Here is a 21,941-nt window from a genome sequence, read left to right on the forward strand (position 1 = left end):
GAACGTATACTGTTAGTAGGAATGTAAATTGATACGGCCACTATGCACACTACTATGGTGGTTCCTTAAAATAACTAAAAATACAACTACCTTGAAAAGCAAGTTAGTCAATCAGTCATGTCCAATTCCTTGTGACCCCATGGACTGTAGCCAACTAGGCTCGTCCATGGAATTCTCCAGGCAAGAATACTGGAGTGGATTGCCATTTCCTTCTCCAAATACCTTATAATCCAGCAATCCCACTACTGGGCAGATGCCTGAGAAAATAATAATGTAAAAAGACACAAGTACTTGAATGTTCAGTTCAGTTCCCTTAGTCATTTCTGACTCTCTGCACTGCTATGGATTGCAGCACGCCAGGTTTCCCTGTCCATCACCAACTCCCAAAGCTTGCTCAAACTCATGTCCTTCACATCGGTGATGCCATCCAACCATCTCATCCTCTGTTGTCCCTTCTCCTGCCTTCAAACTTTCCCAGCATTAGTCTTTTCCAATGTTCACTGCAGCCCTACTTAGTAGAGCCAGGATATGGAAGCAATCTAAGTGTCCATCGACTGATGAACAGATAAAGATATGGTACACTTATAAAATGGAATTGCAGCCAAAGATAGAGAAGCTCTATACAGTTAAGGGAATGGCAAGCCACTTCAGTATTCTTGCCTTGAGAACCCCATGAACAGTATGAAAAGGCAAAATGATAGGAGACTGAAAGAGGAACTCCCCAGGTCATTAGGTGCCCAATATGCTACTGGAGATCAGTGGAGAAATAACTCCAGAATGAATGAAGGGATGGAGCCAAAGCAAAAACAATACCCAGTTGTGGATGTGACTGGTGATAGAAGCAAGATCCGATGTAAAGAGCAATATTGCATAGGAACCTGGAATGTCAGGTCCATGAATCAAGGCAAATTGGAAGTGGTCAAACAAGAGATGGCAAGGGTGAACATTGACATTCTAAGAACCAGCTAACTAAAATGGACTGGAATGGGTGAATTTAACTCAGATGACCATTATATCTACTACTGCGGGCAGGAATCCCTTAGAAGAAATGGAGTAGCCATCATGGTCAACAAAAGAGTCCGAAATGCAGTACTTGGATGCAGTCTCAAAAATGACAGAATGATCTCTGTTCGTCTCCAAGGCAAACCATTCAATATCACAGTTATCCAAGTCTATGCCCCAACCAGTAACACTGAAGAAGCTGAAGTTGAACGGTTCTATGAAGACCTACAAGACCTTTTAGAACTAACACCCCCAAAAGATGTCCTTTTCATTATAGGGGACTGGAATGCAAAAGTAGGAAGTCAAGAAACTCCTGGAGTAACAGGCAAATTTGGCCTTGGAATGCAGAATGAAGCAGGGCAAAGGCTAATAGAGTTTTGCCAAGAAAATGCACTGGACATAGCAAACACCCTCTTCCAACAACACAAGAGAAGACTCTACACATGGACATCACCAGATGGTCAACACCGAAATCAGATTGATTATATTCTTTGCAGCTGAAGATGAAGAAGCTCTATACAGTCAACAAAAACAAGACCAGGAGCTGACTGTGGCTCAGATCATGAATTCCTTATTCCCAAATTCAGGCTTAAAATGAAGAAAGAAGGGGAAAGTGAGACCTAAATCAAATCCCTTACGATTATAAAGTAGAAGTGAGAAATAGGTTTAAGGGACTAGATCTGACAGAGTGCCTAATGAACTTTGAACGGAGGTTTGTGACACTGTGCAGGAGACAGGAATCAAACCCATCCCTAAAAAAAAAGAAATGTAAAAAAGTGTGGAGGCTGTCTGAGGAGGCCTTATGAATAGCTGTGAAAGGAAGAGAAGTAAAAAGCAAAGGAGAAAAGGAAAGATATACTCATTTGAATGCAGAGTTCCAAAGAATAGCAAGGAGAGATAAGAAAGCCTCCCTCAGTGATCAATGCAAAGAAATAGAGGAAAACAATCAAATGGGAAAAACTAGAGATCTCTTCAAGAAAATTAGAGATACCAAGGGAACATTTCATGCAAAGATGGACACAATAAAGGGCAGAAATGGTATGAATGTAAGAGAAACAGAAGCTATTAAGAAAAGGTGGCAAGAATACACAGAAGAACTATACAAAAAAGATCAACACGACCCAGATAACCACGATGGTGTGATCACTCACCTAGAGCCAGACATCCTGGAATGCAAAGTCAAGTAGGCCTTAGGAAGCATCACTACAAACAAAGCTAGTGGAGGTGATCAAATTCTAGTTGAGCTATTTCAAATCCTAAAAGACAATGGTGTGAAAGTGCTGCACTCAATATGCCAGCAAATTTGGAAAACTCAGCAGTGCCACAGGATTGGAAAATGTCAGTTTTCATTCCAATCCCAAAGAAAGGCAATGCCAAAGAATGCTCAAACTATCACACAATTGCACTCATCTCACACGCTAATAAAATAATACTCAAAATTCTCCAAGCCAGGCTTCAACAATACATGAATCATGAACTTCTATATGTTCAAGCTCATTTTAGAAAAGGCAGAGGAATCAGATATCAAATTGCCAACATCCGCTGGATCATCGATAAAGCAAGAGAGTTCCAGAAAAACATCTATTTCTGCTTTATTGACTTTGCCAAAGCCTTGACTGTGTGGATCACAATAAACTGTGGAAAATTCTGAAAGAGATGGGAATCCCAGACCACCTGACCGGCCTCTTGAGAAAGCTGTATGCAGGTCAAGAATCAACAGTTAGAACTGGACATGGAACAGCAGACTGGTTCCAGATAGGAAAGGAGTACATCAAGGCCGTATATTGTCATCTTGCTTATTTAACTTATATGCAGAGTACATCATGAGAAAAGCTAGCCTGGATAAAGCACAAGCTGGAATCAAGATTGCTGGGAGAAATATCTCAGATATATAGACGACACCACCCTTGGAAGAAAGCAAAGCAGAACTAAAGAGCCTCCTGTTGAAAGTGAAAGAGGAGAGTGAAAAGTTGGCTTAAAGCTCAATATTCAGAAAACTAAGATCATGACATCCAGTCTATCATTCATGGCAAATAGATGGGGAAGCAGTGGAAACTGTGGCAGACTTTATTTTTTTGGATCCAAAATCACTGCAGATGTTGACTGCAGTCATGAAATTAAAAGATGCCTACTCCTTGGAAGGAAAGTTATGACCAACCTAGACAGCATGTTAAAAAGCAGAGACATTAGTTTTCCAACAAAGGTCCGTCTAGTCAAGCTATTGATTTTTAGTAGTCATGTATGGATTGTGAGAGTTGGACTATACAGAAAGCTTAGTGCTTTTGAACTGTGGTGTTGGAGAAGACTCTTGTGGGTCCCTTGGACTGCAAGGAGATTCAACCAGTTCATCCTAAACGAAATCAGTCCTGAATATTCATTGAAAGGACTGATGTTGAAGCTGAAACTCCAATACTTTGGCCACCTGATGAGAAGAGCTGACTCATTAGAAAAGACTCTAAAGCTGGCAAAGATTGATGGTGGGAGGAGAAGGGGACGACAGAGGATGAGATGGTTGGATGGCGTCACCAACTCAGTGGACATGAGTTGAGTAAACTCCAGGAGTTGGTGATGGACACGTAAGCCTGGTGCCTTCAGTCCATGGGGTCACAAAGAGTCAAACACAACTGGGTGACTGAACTGAACTGATACAATGGAATATTAATCAGCCATAAAAAAGAACAAAATTGGGTAATTTTCCGGTACGGATGCATCTAGAGTCAAGTTGGAAAGGGAAAAACAAATATTGTATATTAATGCATATATATAAATCTAGAAAGATGGTACAGATGAGCCTGTTTACAAGACAAGAATAGTAACGCAGACATAGAAAATGGTCTGTAGACACAGCAGGGGTAAGAAGAGGGTGGGAGGAACTGGGAGATTAGAACTGAGTTATGAACACTACCATGTGTAAAATAGATAGCTGGTGAGAACCTGCCCTCTGGCACAGGGAGCCCAGCGTGGTGCTCTGTGGGTGACTGAGGTGGGTGAGATGGAGGGAGATCTGAGTACAGGGTGAGAGGGGGGTGGATGTAAACCCGCAGCAGAAACTGACACAACATTGTAAAGCAATTCTACTCCAAAAAAGTAATTAATCCTGTAATATTGTCTTGTTCATACCTAACCAGTTTCATAAAACCTCAGGTTATATACATATAGGTAAAGTGCAGGTTTAAACAGACTGATGTATTTCTTTAATATTTTGGTTTACTATGGGATTAATGTAAATATTTTGCTTAATCCTATGTAAAGACTCTGTGGAAGTGGAATCAACAATGATAATCAGGAAGTGCAACATTGAATTAAAAATAAAATACAAATTGATGTTTGACTATATAGTATTGAAGTATAAAATGATGAAAATAAGGTGTGATCACACCTTTTCTGATTTGGACTGCCAAAACATTTAATATATTCGTTATCTTTAACTGCTTTTGAACTGTGGTATTGGAGAAGACTCTTGAGAGTCCCTTGGACTGCAAGGAGATCCAACCAGTCCATTCTGAAGGAGATCAGCCCTGGGATTTCTTTGGAAGGAATGATGCTAAAGCTGAAACTCCAGTACTTTGGCCACCTCATGCGAAGAGTTGACTCATTGGAAAAGACTGATGCTGGGAGGGATTGGGGGCAGGAGGAGAAGGGGATGACAGAGGATGAGATGGCTGGATGGCATCACTGATTTGATGGACGTGAGTCTGAGTGAACTCTGGGAGTTGGTGATGGACAGGGAGGCCTGGCTTGCTGCGATTCATGGGGTCGCAAAGAGTTGGACACAACTGAGCGACTGAACTGAACTGAATATTTAACAAACCTTTTTCACCAATTAACTTATAAAATAAATAAAACAGAATCATGGAAAAGTTAACACTGAATGTACATTAGCCTACGTTTAAAAGTTAAAAATTTTTGAAGTACAACTTATTTTCATCTGATTCATAGTTAAGAATTACAAAGACCTACTTCATTTTTAATTTTCACTAGAAAAAGAGGTCAGTTGCCAAAAGATTTACTTACATTTTAGACCACCTTGATATTCCTTTTATATTTATAGGCATTAAAGAATGATAGAAAATAAATTATAGAGGACGAGGACACCTACAAGGCAATAAAAGTGCTAATTTTGGAATAAAATATTGCTACAATTATGAGGGACATTTTGTAATTATACAGCGATCAACCATTCCAGTATTCTTGTCTGGAGAATCCCATGGACAGAGGAGCCTGGCGCACTACAATCCACACGGTTGCAAAAAATCGAACATGACTGAAGCAACTTAGCACAGGCATGCCCAACTCTATTTCTATTTTCTTGCCTGGTTGTCATAAACAGTCCTTTTTGAATTTGCAGTAATAGGAGCATTAAGAAAGAATACTGATGGCTCTTTTGAATAGCCAACGTGTTTTGCTTAAGGATTATGCAAATCAGTTCTTAAGTCTCATTAAAAGATTATACTTAAGCTGAACACTAAAAATTCTCAGTTAAAATTCAGGTCATCCAAGCATGCAGTCAGTAGGTAACACCTTACTTTTTATTGTGCATGCTGCTTCAGTAATATGAATGTTCTACTTGTATCTCCTATTTTTTATGTATCAAGTATCTAGGACATCCTCTCTTCATTTATTATGGTATATGCATATATATTTTACTATGTATGGCAGAATGTTTCCATGCAAATTTGAGGTCCATTTTAAGAGAAATAAAATTTTCAATATATTGTCTGAAATCTTCAATGCAGTAAATTTTAGAACTGCATGTATAACTCAACACTGGGAACACAAGGATTGGGAAAAGTTAGAGAAACAATTAAGAAGACCCCTGCAAACTTAGTGCACTTTGTTTTGCCTTCTTTGTGTGAAACAAGGAAATCAAGTGCTACTAACCAAAATGTTAAAGATTAAATGTGTTTGCCTAGAGTCTGAGCCTAAAGCAATGGCACCCCACTCCAGTACTCTTGCCTGGAAAATCCCATGGACGGAGGAGCCTGGTGGGCTGCAGTCCATGGGGTCGCGAAGAGTCGGATATGACTGAGCAACTTCATTTCCCCTTTTCACTTTCATGCATTGGAGAAGGAAATGGCAACCCACTCCAGTATTCTTGCCTGGAGAATCCCAGGGACGGGGGAGCCTGGTGGGCTGCTGCCTATGGGGTCGCACAGAGTTGGACACGACTGAAGCAACTTAGCAGCTAAGGGAACCTAAACTTTTAGTGACTGACTTTGTCAAACTGTGTTAAAAACTGAGGCTCAACTTGATACATGTATTGATTAGCAATTTAAAATACATTTTAGATCATTTAAGTGGAATCATGAAAATCTCTGTTAAATCATAGTAATATTAGAACAGTTAAAATTAAACTTACAGAAGTTTGAATGTCTGGATACGTCTAAACAATTCAACAAATTTCACCAAGTGATGCAAGGATTATAATTTATAAAGAAAGCAATAGTTCCCAAAAGACAAACAGAGCTAAGAAGGAATTTAGGTGCTCAAACCAAAAATTCTCCCACACTTGATGCTTGCAGTATTTGTTTTCCATTCATATTTATTTACAGAGAATTGGCTTGCTTCATAAATATAAAATTATGTTCAGGCAAAAAAAAAAAATCTACAAGTACATAAATATCCTTGGAAACACTGATGATTGTTTACAGCAATATCCTTGAACGAGGAGAGGATCAAAGGGTCCTCTGTGTCTCTGTGTGTGTCTGTGTCTGTGGCGATAGATTTTTGGTCTTAATCTTGTTTTTAAAGCACCCTACATTACCTTGATAATATATAATTGAAAGTACATTAGGGGACATTCAGACAAGCTGCTTGTGTTTTCATTCCATTCGCTTGTGAAGTTCTATATATACTGTTTGCCAAAAATGACTTTCCCTCTTGGAACTTTTCAATGATGAGCTATACTTTCCAAATGTATACCAGTGCTGTGATTTATTTTGAAGGGAGTCTCATTAAATTGTACACTGCTGTACTGAAGTACATAGGAACACTAAAAGTGCTGACACAGATATTTTTCAAATTACTCTTCAAGTTGGTTGATTTTCGGAGAATGTTAAATCAAGGATGAGAGCTTCTTCTTCTTCATCTGCATAGAGATGAAGGTGCTGCATGTACTCGTTATTTCTTCCTGCACTGTCAGATATAAATATTTGATGGAATAAAATAATCTATGGGAATGTTTAATAAAATCACTACTTTTTATATTACAGGTTAGCTATTTTAAAAATTACTTATAGTAATAAACATCTCTTTGTTCAAAGGCACAACGTCTATATAATTGATGATTAATATTATATTTTTATATCAAATTTCAATGCCGTAGTGATAGTTAAGGATGTGATTTAACAAGTAAGTTCCTTCAAGTGAAAGAGAAGAAAGTGTAAGTTGCTCAGCCATGTCCAACCCCATGAACTATACAGTCCATTGTTTCTCCAGGCCAGAATACTGGAGTGGGTAGCCTTTCCCTTCTCCAGGGGATCTTCCCAAACCAGGGATGGAATCCAGGTCTCCCACATTGCAGGCAGATTCTTTACCAGCTGAGCCACAAGGGAAGCCCAAGAATACTGGAGTGGGTAGCCTATCCCTTCTCCAGCAGATCTTCCTGACCCAGGAATTGAACCAGGGTCTCCTGCATTACAAGCAGATTCTTTACCAACTAAGCTATCAGGGAAGCCAAAGTTTATTCATGAAATATACTCAAATAATTAATATCTGCAGCCTGCCTAAAAGTAAGTTTGTTACACTAGTAACTGCTTTCACTTTAAAAATATGTGCCTTCTTTAAAGAATTTAGTTATGTTTAAAATGATAATAGTGTGTCAATTTTCCAGATATTCCTTTGGCATGTTTTATCTTTAATATCAATGAATTTTAATGTTTGTTGTATTAGAATATATTTCACAAGTATAAACATAGAACAAAATACTGTGATGCTTTATATCTCCTCCCATTGATTTTAAGTTTCTGTGATCTAACATCTTAATGCAGTTGGAGGGTGGGAGAAAGGTAATAAGTTATACCATCCAAATTTGTTGTCTTGAAAAAAATTCTTACTACATATATGTAAGTAAATGAACACATAAAATTTCTGGATTTGATAACACCATTGCTTATGATACTGACTGTTCTCTTCACTGGTCCACGCCTGCAACTGTACAGGACTTCAAGTATATGAGTGCAAGAGTGATGGTCCAGTTTGCACAATTATCATCTTACAATGAGTGAAGCAGGAAAAAATCTGAAGCTGTCCACTCTTTCAGAGAAGCTCAGGATCCTGTAATCTGACTTGACTCATGTATTCCACATCCTCAGTGGATTCTGGAGGCAAATTCAAGCCTGAGGATTCCAAGGCTCTTTAAGTTCATTTCCATGGTAATTCCCTGTCTTTATCAAAGTTAAAGCTAAGCATCTTATGAAGATGTTCTTGAAATCTGTCTTCAAAAATGTTGGAAAAGAATTTCCTGTATTCTGTTATTTTATCAAAAGTACTTCTATTCTGCAGTGATATTTTAAGTAACTGATTGAATTTTACTAGTTGTGATACATGGTAGGAAAACAGCTAAATAGGTGTTCCTCTCTCAGCTAAAGTGAAGACTTCTTTTAGTACACTATTTCCTCTTAACTTTAATATAATCATATTTATGATTAGTTTTGTATAAAATTTGATTTAACTATTTTAGTGAATTTATCAGAACATAGTTATAATTTAGAAACCGCATGCTGTATAAGCTGATTTTTCAGTAGATCTACCTATGACTTTGTGACAAGAGCTGCTTATGGACCACAGACTGGAATGTGATGTTGGTGTCTCTGGACAATAGTCATCCATCCATGTTGTGAAAGCTGACTCATTGGAAAAGATTCTGATCTGGGAAAGACTGACAGCAGGAGGAGAAAGAGGCACCATAGGATGAGATGGTTGGAGGGCATCACCACCTCCACAGACATGAGTTTGACAAACTCCAGGAGACAGTGAAGAACAGGGAAACTTGGCATGCTTCAGCCCATAAGGTTGCAAAGAGTCAGACATGACTTAGCGATTGAACAACAACAATACGGTGTCTGTCACTGGGTCAGCTGGCCACCTTTTCAAATATTGTAAGCATCAGGAAGCTAGGACATTAGTGCTATTCACCATTACGTCCACAGCACCCGAAAAGTGATCCTTCATAGACAATGAGACTTATTGAATAAAGAAATAAAGGATTTCATGTTTTATTTAATAGTTGTCTAATATAAATAAATTCTTAGACAATTCAGTTTGATTCACTTTTGAAATTTATCCATATTAGAGGATAATATTTTGCTTATGGGTAGTATAGCTAGGAGGTCTAAAACTGATTGAAAGATCGCATACTATGTGTCATTCCTATTGGAGCATTAAATTTGGTTCCAGCATTCTTATACTAAATTAGGTCATAAATACATGTACGCAAGCAACCAAGTTATACTAACACCAAATGTATACAGTAGAAGAGAAGAGAGTGGTAAGAGAAAACTACGAGTAGCTACACCTACATCATGGCATCTGGTCCCATCACTTCATGGGAAATAGATGGGGAAACAGTGGAAATTGTGTCAGACTTTATCTTTTTGGGCTCCAAAATCTCTGCAGATGGTGACTGCAGCCATAAAATTAAAAGATGCTTACTCCTTAGAAGAAAAGTTATGACCAACCTAGATAGCATGTTGAAAAGCAGAGACATTACTTTGCCAACAAAGGCTATCTAGTCAAGGCTATGGTTTTTCCAGTGGTCATGTATGGATGTGAGAGTTGGACTGTGAAGAAAGCTGAGCACCGAAGAATTGATGCTTTTGACCTGTGGTGTTGGAGAAGACTCTTGAGAGTCCCTTGGACTGCAAGGAGATCCAACCAGTCCATTCTGAAGGAGATCAGCCCTGGGATTTCTTTGGAAGGAATGATGCTAAAGCTGAAACTCCAGTACTTTGGCCACCTCATGCGAAGAGTTGACTCATTGGAAAAGACTGATGCTGGGAGGGATTGGGGGCAGGAGGAGAAGGGGACAACTGAGATGAGATGTCTGGATGGCATCACGGACTCGATGGATGTGAGTCTGAGTGAACTCCGGGAGTTGGTGATGGACAGGGACGCCTGGCGTGCTGTGATTCATGGGGTCTCAAAGAGTCGGACATGACTGAATGACTGAACTGATACCCACATCCGGTCTGACTCATGAAAGTTTTCATGGACTTGGGAAGAACTTAATACAGTTTGAGAAAGCTCTTCAAATAACTATGATAAATTTATATCTAAGTAAGTAATTTTCCTAAATGAAACTCACTCTAAAACAAAATTGGCCATAAGGGAATTCCTACTCTCTTTAGGGACAGGACTGTAGACTCTACATTCTCTTTTTTACTTTTTCTTTGACTAAATTCTATTCACACTTTCCCAGTCTCAGATGGGCTGATATTTGTTGCAAATCAATATTTACCTTCAAATAATATTCCTTTGTACATATATAGTACAAGTCGTTTACCCATTCTAATGTTATGTTTGATAGTTATTTTATCTTTTTTCCTTGCTAACATGCTTCTTTATTGTTCATTGTGTAAATGTATAAGCTTGCTGCATATGCCCAAAAGTAGAATTGCTACCTCATAAAATGCACACATATTTAATTTCCTTAACCAGTGTTATATGTTCTTTTTCGAAGTTTTGTAGCAATTTTGACTTGATTACAGGCAATGTGTACTCCCATCAAGGTCCATCTTCTAATAGTTAACATTAGACTTTAATTTCTGATAATCGATTGAATGTAAATAAGATTTTTATTTACTAATCATTTGTTTATTGATCTTTTGTACTTCCAATCTGTAAAATTCCAGTCTTTTCTCATTATATTATTGTCATCATTTGTGAGGATTTCTTTAAAATTACACATAGAGATTTCCTATGTTGAAGATACCCTATTTTTTAGCCTTTTTGTTCTGGTAGCATTTATTTTGAAAAATCTCTCAATGTAACTATAGAACTTTTCAGATGCTCCTCTTATGATTTAAATTATTTGCATGTTGTTTAACTAGTATTTCCTACTTCACGCTCACAATGGCATTCTGATATACTGTATTAAATGCTGTTTAAAATCATAAATACTATTCTGCAAACTCTACCTCTGTCACACAGTATTCAGATGTGTGATTTAGCTTTTTATTTCATTCCATTGATTGATTTTCTCTGTTCCTCAATATCTGGATACCTGATGAGAAACAGTGCTTTAGGTATTCTTGGGACAATATAAATTTAGTTTTAGATATATGTTCAGTTCAGTCACTCAGCCATGTCTGACTCTATGTGACCCCCTGGATTGCAGCGCACCAGGCTTCCTGTCCATCACCAATTCTCAGAGCTTGCTCAAACTCATGTCCATCAAGTCAGTGATGCCATCCAACCATCTCATCCTGTCATCCCCTTCTCTTCCTGCCTTCACTCTTTCCCAGCATCAGGGTCTAAAAAGCTAAATCAAACAAGAAAACATGGTGAAAACAGCTGTGGTGGTTGCACTGAATATTTAAATGCATTGCAGAAAAGTTGAATGTTTTCTATATTGAATTTATCAGATTTTCAGAATGAGCAAGACTAGTGATCTCTTCAAGAAATTTAGAGATACCAAGGGAACATTTCATGCAGAGATGAAAAATAAAGACAATAAAGAACAGAAATGGTATGGACCTAACAGAAGCAGAAGATATTAAGAGGTGGCAAATGACATCCTGGAATGCGAAGTCAAGTGGGCCTTAGGAAGCATCACTATGAACAAAGCTAGTGGAGGTGATGGAACTCCAGTTGAGCTATTTCAAATCCTAAAAGATGATGCTGTGTAAGTGCTGCACTCAATATGCTAGCAAATTTGGAAAACTCAGCAGTGGCCACAGGACTGGAAAAGGTCGCTTTTCATTCCAATCCCAAAGAAAGGAATGTTCAAACTACTGCACAATTGCACTCATCTCACATACTAGTTAAGTAATGTCAAAATTCTCCAAGCCAGGCTTCAACAGTACATGAACCATGAACTTCCAGCTGTTCAAGCTGGATTTAGAAAAGGCAGAGGAACCAGAGATCAAATTTGTGACATCTGCTGGATCATCAAAAAAAGCAAGAGAGTTCCAGAAAAACATCTATTTCTGCTTTATTGACTATGCAAAAGTCTTTGAATGTGTGGATCACAACAAACCGTGGAAAGTTTTTAAAGAGATGGGAATACCAGACCACCTGACCTACCTCTTGAGAAACGTGTATGAAGGTCAGGAAGCAATAGTTAGAACTGGACAAGGAACAACAGCCTGGTTCCAAATAGGAAAAGGAGTATGTCAAGGCTGTATATCATCACCCTGTTTATTTAAATTATATGCAGAGTACATCATGGGAAATGCTGGGCTAGATGAAGCACAAGCTGGAATCAAGGTTGCTGGGAGAAATATCAATAACCTCAGATATGCAGATGACCCCACCTTTATGGTAGAAAGCAAAGAAGAAATAAAGAGCCCCTTGATTAAAGTGAAAGATGAGAGTGGAAAAATTGGCTTAAAGCTCAACATTCAGAAAACTAAGATCATGGCATCTGGTCCCATGACTTCATGGCACATAGATGAGGAAAAGTGCAAACAGTGAAAGATTTTATTTTGGGGGTCCAAAAATCACTGCAGGTGATGACTTCAGCCATGAAATGAAAAGTCACTTGCTCCTTGAGAGAAAAGTTATGACCAACCTAGATAGCATATTGAAAAGCAGAGACATTACTTTGCCAACAAAGGTCCATCTAGTCAAGGCTATGGTTTTTCCAGTAGTCATGTATGGATGTGAGAGTTGGACTATAAAGAAAGCTGAGCACCAAAGAATTGATGCTTTTGAACTGTGGTGTTGGAGGAGACTCTTGAGAGTCCGTTGGACTTCACAGAGATCCAACCAGTCCATCCTAAAGGAAATCAGTACTGAATGTTTGTTGGAAGGACTGATTTTGAAGCTGAAACCCTAATACTTTGACCACCTGAATCAAAGAACTCACTCATTGGAAAAGACTCTGATGCTGGGAAAGATTGAAGATGCAAGTAGAAGGGGATGACAGAGGATGAGATGATTGGATGGCATAAGCAACGCAATGGACATGGGTTTGAGTAAACTTTGGGAGTTGGTGATGGACAAGGAAGCCTGGCGTGATGCAGTCCATGTGGTCGCAAAGAATTGGACACGACTGAGTGACTGAACTGAATTAAACTGATATTGAATCTTCCATGAAGTAAAAGTGATATTTCCACAATATGCAGGTGATAGTTAATGTTTATCAATGTAGTTTTTAACTTCTCAAATGTTTTAATATATACTTTGTAGATCTATTCCTAGATACTTTAACATATTCATTCATAAATTATAGTTTGCTAAATTTTCTAAGGACTTGCCACTGTGCACACAACTGTCACTTTTTATATACGTTGATTTCAGCAATCTTTCTCATCACTTCTAGTACTTATATACCCTTTGGATTATAAGGTTAGTATTCAAAAATTAATGGAAGCTCTTGAAAATGCATACATCACTGATAATCAAAAGTAAGTGATTTTAAGAGTATGCCAACAGTTTTATGCCAACAAAAATAAATGTTTTAATAAACTATACAAATTCCAAGAAGGACACACTATGAAAACTGAGTCAAGAAGAAACAGCAAATTAAAAAATGTATAAAAAGTAAGTGCTGTATACTGGATTAGTAATTTAAAAACTTCCAGTAAAGAAAAACGAAGTCTTCACTGGCTTCTCTACCAGTTACTTAAGTAATTCTACCTAATGCTTTAAAAAAATAATACCAACCCTTCATAAGCTGCTATAAAAACAGAAGAGGAGCAGTTTTAAGTTTATTCCGAGGCCCACAATACCCTGATACCAAAAGCCTAGCAAAGCATCACAGGAAAATTACATACATTTCAGTACATACATACCAGTACATCTTTCAACAAGATGAAAAAACACTAAAAACACATAATGCCATATCCACTATAATCAAGTTGGATCTATACCATAAATGCAAGATTATCTTAATATTCTATGCTGAATAAATATAATACCTCCAATAGAATAAAGGATAAAACCACATCATCATCTCAAAGGCAGAAAAAAGCATTAGAGAAAAGTCTAATACATTTTCATGATCAGAACCTCAGCCAAATAAGAAAAGGTATGTCTTCCTCAAACTCATAAATGAGATCTATTGAAGACTCACATGTAAGAGTGTTTCACAGTAAAAGACAACGCACATCCAAGCAACAGAATATTATTCATCACTGAGAAGAAATGAGCTATTAAACCACGAAAAGGCATGGAGGAAAATTGAATGGAACTCATTAACTGAAAGAAGCTAATCTAAAAAGACCAAAAACTACTTCCAATTACATGGCATTTTAGAAAAGGTGAAACTACTGAGACACTGAATATTCTAAACAAACTTAGAATAGTTTTTAAAAGCAGAGACATTACTTTGGTGGCAAAGGTCCATCTAGCCAAAGCTAGGGTCTTTCTATTCATCAGTATGGCTGAGAGAGTTGGACCATAAAGAAGGCTTGAGTGCCGAAGAATTGATGCCTTTGAACTGTGGTGCTGGAGAAGGCTCTTGAGAGTCCCCTGGACAGAAAGGAAATCAACCCTGAATATTCACTGAAGGACTGACGCTGAAGCTCCAATACTGTGCCACCTGATGCAAAGAGCCAAATCATTGGAAAAGACCCTGATGCTGGGACAGATCGAAGGTGGGAGGAGATGGGGACAACAAGAGAAGAGATGGTTGAATGGCATCACTGACTCAAAGGACATGAGTTTGATCAAACTCCAGGATACAGTGGAGAACAGGGAAGCCTGGCATGTTGCATCCAATGGGGTTGCAAAGAGTGGGACACAACTTAGCAACCAAACAACAAATGGAAACACTAATAAGATGTGGGTTGTGGGCCCAGGGAAGGATGAATAGGGAGAGCAAAGAGGATCTTAAGATGGTAAAATACGTTACCATAATGATACATCCTGTTGTACATTTGTCCAAACCCACAGAATGTACAATAGTAAACTGGAATGTCACCTATGGTTCTGATGCTTACTATACATAAACGTACTTTCTTCAGTTATGACAAATATGGCATTCTGGTTGTCGATGTTAATAATGGGAAAGGCTCTGCTTGTGTGAGGCATGCAGTATATACAAAAATATATATCTTCTCACTTTGCTGTAAAGTTTAAACTGCTCTAAAAAGTTGTTCTATTTTTTAAAAGTTATATTCCCTCTTCAAAATTTCATACATATTAATTTTATCAGCTCACCAGAATACCTAGAAACCTTAGTCTAACCTATTTACATAACATTTGAATTCTACATGGTTCATTCCAAAATAAGGTAACATTTAGGACACAGACCCCAGAATTATTGGTTTAATTTGCAAATTTGTAACGAATATAATGATCAAATGTAACCATAATGCTCTTCATCAAATGAATATGGGAAAATCCAAAATGAGTTCATGGTCCATTTTCTTCGCTCGCTGAGGTTAAACACATCACAGAGTTTGCATCCCTTTAGAGATATATGTGTGTGTATGACTTGGTGATACATGTCATTGTGATGCTGTGATGAGTAGCTTAATAATACTCTTGCTACAGAACTAATGGGATATTAAAGGTTAATGCCTATCTAAGTTAATGCCTAGACTAAATGTGAAAGGAAAATAATGATAATACTTGTAGAGATCAATAATACATGAACCGTGAACTTCCAGATGTTCAAGCTGGTTTTAGAAAAGGCAGAGGAACCAGAGATCAAATTGCCAACATTCGCTGGATCATGGAAAAAGCAAGAGAGTTCCAGAAAAACATCTATTTCTGCTCTATTGACTATGCCAAAGCCTTTGACTGTGTGGATCACAATAAACTGTGGAAAATTCTTCAAGAGATGGGAATACCAGACCACCTGACCTGCCTCTTGAGAAACCTATATGCAGGTCAAGAAGCAATAGTTAGAACTGGACATGGAACAACAGACTGGTTCCAAATAGGAAAAGGAGGACGTCAAGGCTGTATAGTGTCACCCTGCTTATTTAACTTATATGCAGAGTACATCATGAGAAACGCTGGACTGGAAGAAGCACAAGCTGGAATCAAGATTGCCAGGAGATATATCAATAACCTCAGTTATGCAGATGACACCACCCTTCTGGCAGAAAGTGAAGAGGAACTAAAAAGCTTCTTGATGAAAGTGAAAGAGGAGAGTGAAAAAGTTGGCTTAAAGCTCAATATTCAGAAAACGAAGATTATGGCACCTGGTCCCATCACTTCATGGGAAATAGATGGGGAAACAGTGGCTGACTTTTTAGAGCCCAGAAAAATAGTCACTGCAGATGGTGACTGCAGCCATGAAGTTAAAAGACACTTACTCCTTGGAAGAAAAGTTATGACCAACCTAGATAGCATGTTGAAAAGCAGAGAAATTACTTTGCCAACAAAGGTCCGTCTAGTCAAGGCTATGGTTTTTCCAGTGGTCATGTATGGATGTGAGAGTTGGACCGTGAAGAAAGCTGAGCACCGAAGAATTGATGCTTTTGAACTGTGGTGTTGGAGAAGACTCTTGAGGGTCCCTTGGACTGCAAGGAGATCCAACCAGTCCATTCTGAAGGAGATCAGCCCTGGGATTTCTTTGGAAGGAATGATGCTAAAGCTGAAACTCCAGTATTTTGGCCACGTCATGTGAAGAGTTGACTCATTGTAAAAGACTCTGATGCTGGGAGGGATTAGGGGCAGGAGGAGAAGGGGACGACAGAGGATGCAATGGCTGGATGGCATCACTGACTCGATGGACGTGAGTCTGAGTGAACTCTGGGAGTTGGTGATGGACAAGGAGGCCTGGTGTGCTGCGATTCATGGGGTCTCAAAGAGTCGGACACGACTGAGTGACTGAACTGAACTGATAATGCCTACTGTGTGTTAATTTTAAGCATTCCTTCCAGGGAAGTATGTTCCTACCCATTTGCAAATGAGGAAATTGAAATTCAGACTTTAATTTATCCCTGCTAAATTGTTAATATTATTGTTCCCATTCGACCTTTTAAATGAAAAATATTATATATTAAGATTTTAAAATTATATTCTAGTTAAAAGTAGCTGGGAAAGAAAATACATATCTAATAGTTTGTAAGTCATGAAACAAGATATAATATGGAAATCTCAAAACTGTTTCTAAAATATTTGCACCAACTTGTTAATTCTTACAAAAATTATGCTTTGGACCAACATATTATCATTTAATATTTGCTAATATTTGCTTAATATTTAAGATTAATCTAATACTATTTTATTTAATAACAGAAACTATACATATTTTAAATGAGCTTTGACAAACTTTATAAATCTGCATTTCAAGTAATGACAAATTAATTTCAGAATATGTATAGCTTTAAATAACTTGCTTTAGTATATACTGAACAAATATATTTATACATATTCATAAAATATCTGGTGAAAGATTTGACCCTAGAAAACACATTATGCCACAAATTATGTTTCCAGATTCAGTCTGTGTGTCTAATTATTTGCAGGATTGGAATTTAAATGAAAATAATTTGCAGGTGCTATGTCATACCATTCACTTTCTCAGTGAGTTTTAATTTTACAGAAAAAAAAAAAAAGGGTGACATCTAGTGCTAATTTAGTCAGTTCCTGGAATTATTTCATGGTTCAATATGACAAAGATTTCCATATTTAAGCAAACGTTGTACCATGTTTATTTTAAGTTTTTTAAACAAGAAACTTTTCTGACCCAGATTTTATGGAGCACAGATGGATTAAGAGATGTAAATACACAGATAGCTGGCAAACAGATGGCATTGACTTTTCTATTTAAATGCTGTCCCTGGTTGAATGTGGCCTTAACTGATATTTTTCCATGTATTTTAACATTTGGTGTCTTTAATAAAGTGGGATAGAAACTAACAGAAATCGTGGGAAATGTATGTATGTTTAAACTAGGTAGTGGTAGAGAAAGTTGTTCAATCACGTCCAACTCTTTGTGACCCCACCGACTGTAGCCCACCAGGCTCCTCTGTCCATGGGGTTCTCCAGGCGAGAATACTGGAGTGGGTTGCCATGCCCTCCTCCAGGGGATCTTCCCAACCCAGGGAGTGAACCCAAGTATCCTGCATTGCAGGCAGATTCTTTAGCATCTGAGCCACCAGGGAAGCCCAAATCAGGTACAATTTTTCCTTATTTGGGGAATATTACTGCATCACAACTAATAAAATACAATTTTAGAATTATGCTCACACAGTTTTTTTTAATATTATTACTCTTTTTCCAAAGCAAACTTGGATCTTTAAGCACATAAAGCATTTTCCTATAACTAACAAGTGAATGGACTAGGTTATCCATTTCAATTTCAAATCAGATGTGTATATGTTACTCACTGCTTAGACTTTATGAAAGCAGACATTTTTGCAGTTAGCATTTATAAAAATAAGATGCTAAAATATCTAATGTACATTTTTAAATACTCTAAAGCATGAAATAGTAGTTTAAGTGGTTATTTCAGCATCAAGAAAGATATAACAAATTTTACAAAAATGTTTATTAACCTTTAAATACAGTGTTACATGAATTATACTCCTAAGCTAATTTCCTTAGGATTTTTATATCTTTTAAATTTCACTTAAGTTATTAAGAGTGGCCATGTCACCACATCTGCAATGACTGTTTTCTTTGCATATTTGAATTTTATGAAATCTCTCAGGCCTCTTGCAGGAATCTGATCTTACCTGTAACTCACACATTTCATCCTGTTATGCCTCTAGTTTTCACTGTATCCTCAAAAGCTTGCATACATTATGCTTTTTAAATATTGTTCCTAAGTTTTCACACATATGACTATTCTCTATGCTATAAATTCAAGGACATAAGTTTCATCCTTGTATCCACATATATGTTACACATTGAAACAAACATGATTCAATTGAATATGTTTTTATCTAAGCTTGTTTATATCTAAAGAATTGATATTTTCAAACTGTGGTGCTAGAGAAGACTCTTGAGAGTCCCTTGGACAGCAAACAGTTCAAACTAGTCCAGTCTTAAAGGAAATCAACCCTGAATACTCATTGGAAGGACTAATGCAGAATCAGAAGCTCCAATACTTTGGTCACCTGATGCAAACAATGACTCATTGGAAAATACCCTGAGCTGAGAAAGACTGAAGGCAGAAAAAGACAGAGGATGAGATGTTTGGATGGCACCACCGATTCAATGAACATGAACTTGGGCAAATCCCAGGAGATGATGAGGGACAAGGAAGCCTGGCATGCTGCAATCCATGGGGTTGCTAAGAGTCGGACATGATTTGGAGATGGAAGAGCAACAACATCCAGAGAATATGTAATTATTGTGTGTGTGTGTGTGTGTGCACGTGCTCAGTCAAGCCTGACTCTTTGTGACCCCATGGACTGTAGCCCGCCAGGCTCCTCTGTCCACGGAATTTTCCAAGCAAGATACTGGAGTGGATTGCCATTTCCTACTCCAGGGTGTCTTTCCAACCCAGGATTCGAACATGCATCTACTTGTGTCTCCTGCATTGGCAGGTGGATTCTTTACCACTGTGCCACCTGGGAAACCACAGTAAATAACTTTGGTTCAAATTTACTGTATCAATAGTTAAAATATGTCCATTTTATCATATGCACCACTCACTCAAGAGAATAGTAATCTAGAATAGAGACTAACATGAAAATTCTAAAATGGCAAAATATACCATCTGAAATTATGCACACTTTCATTGAGATTAACAACACATAAGAAATGTAAGACAGGATTACTGAACTGGAAAGAAAGTCATTAGAAAATATCTAAACTTAAGCACCACAAAATTATAAATCAGAGACTGAGAAAAAATTAGAACCACGTGGGACACAATGAAGACATCTATCATGCATGTAAATAGAGGCCCCATGGGAATGGAAAAAGAACTGATATATGAGGAGATAATGGACAAAACATTTCTGAAACCAATAGAAGAAACAAACCCCCAAATTCAAAGATCTACAAGGATCCCAGGCAGAATAAGAAAAAAATATATATCACACAATTAAAAACCAAAGACAAGAGATGAGCTCAAAGCAAATCCAAGAAAATACATATTAGATTCCAAGGAACAACAGTTAAACTGAGATCTGACTTGTGAAGGTTAGGTTGGATCCAGAAAATAATGCAAGGACACTCTGTTTCCAAAACACACTCAGAGTCCAAACATGAATCATGGTGAGTTTCAGACTGATATCTAGGAAGATGAAACAGGGAACAATATGGAAAAGATTTTCAATGTATAGTAGACATGATTTGATGGATTACATATTAGAGGAAAAGCAAATATTTAAATAAAATTATATACACAGTCCAGGTTTTTCCTTCATTGTTGTTTTAACCAAGTTGCTGATTCCAATTGTAGATATGGGTAAGCCTGGGGTAGTTTGTGTGGGAGGAAGAAATGGTCAACTATATTTACTTACGTTGAGTTGAGAGGCATAGTAGATATCTAAGTAAAGAGATATGCAGATACATTCTTTGAGGAGCTAGGAAAATTTGTGAGAGGGTTATATTTAAATATGGTAGTCAAGGTGACTTCACTGAAATGATGTTTTGGTTGACTCAACACTTTACTCCTCTGTAATAGAATCGTACATTCATACTTGTTCCTTTCAAGGCTGAATCGCCTTCCAGTGTTGAAAGAGTAAATTTTCTTGTCTCATGCGGTTGGCACTGTCATGCAATTTGCTTTGCTTACTGTATTATGTGGTTATATGTAATTCCACTGAGATACAATTGTGTTTACATGGTCTAGTTTGTTTTGGTATCTGCCATGAGAAGAACATGCCTCAAGTAGCTTCTGGTGTCTTAATAACAGAAGTGGAATGGACCTGACTTGAAGCCTGGATTTAGCTTAACTCAATGTCATTAATATCACCCAGACTCTCCACTCTCAGATCACATACTTATAAAACAAGCATCTGCTTTATAAATCAGAGGAGCTTAAGTTCATTTTAGCTCACCTACAATATTCTGTTAGGTTCAGAAGTATAACATATGATGTCTTTATTAAAAAAAAAAAAAGATTAACAGAGACATTGGTGCAAGAACTGTGGTATGGGCTGTTCTACCATGAAATATGTGCCACTGGCTGTGGGAAAGTGCACTGAGAAGTGATAAGAAGATATAAGATAGCAACACAGTGTGGTGAAAGTTTTGTGTAATTCTTGCCCATGGTAGCCCAGCAGTGATGCCACTTGTGGCTCAAGTCTGCTTGGCAGCTGCACTTAACAAGGGTAACAAAAAAAAAAAAAAAGGACTCAGAAGAATCAACTGGTACTTCAAGAAAATTTAACTGAATAGGGAGACCCCAGAAATTCTAGGACTTCGATTTAGAAAATGAATTTACTCTCAAGAGAGACAATGTGTACTCATTAAATCATGAACTCAGGGAGAAGAGACAATTCAGATGTCTGCCCTTACACCACAGCCTTAAGACAGAAATCACATTAAGGTCTTGAAATTAGGACTGATAAGGTACCCTTTCAATTGGACCTAATGGGTCCAAGAAGACTACAGGCATTGTCCCATGAAGCCTTTTATACCATCAAATTTTTCCTTAAATCTAGACAGAGAGAATAACAAATTGTGGGCATAACTTTTGGCACATAAGATGAAACAGAATCAAATAAATAGGATATCTCCAAGCTTTTATTAAGTTACATTGGCCAGAGCATTATCATCCTGAATTAAAAGACATTGAGACTATTCAAGATATTAAAAGATTTCTACTACTCTCTCCAGAGGTGGCCAAGGAGGATGATGAAAAAGCAAAGGATACCCAAAAGATAGGTAAAGTGCCAAATAAATTAACAGACTGA

The sequence above is a fragment of the Oryx dammah genome, unplaced genomic scaffold (genome assembly GCF_014754425.2).
Source record: "Oryx dammah isolate SB20612 unplaced genomic scaffold, SCBI_Odam_1.1 HiC_scaffold_7, whole genome shotgun sequence".
Lineage (NCBI taxonomy): Eukaryota > Metazoa > Chordata > Mammalia > Artiodactyla > Bovidae > Oryx > Oryx dammah.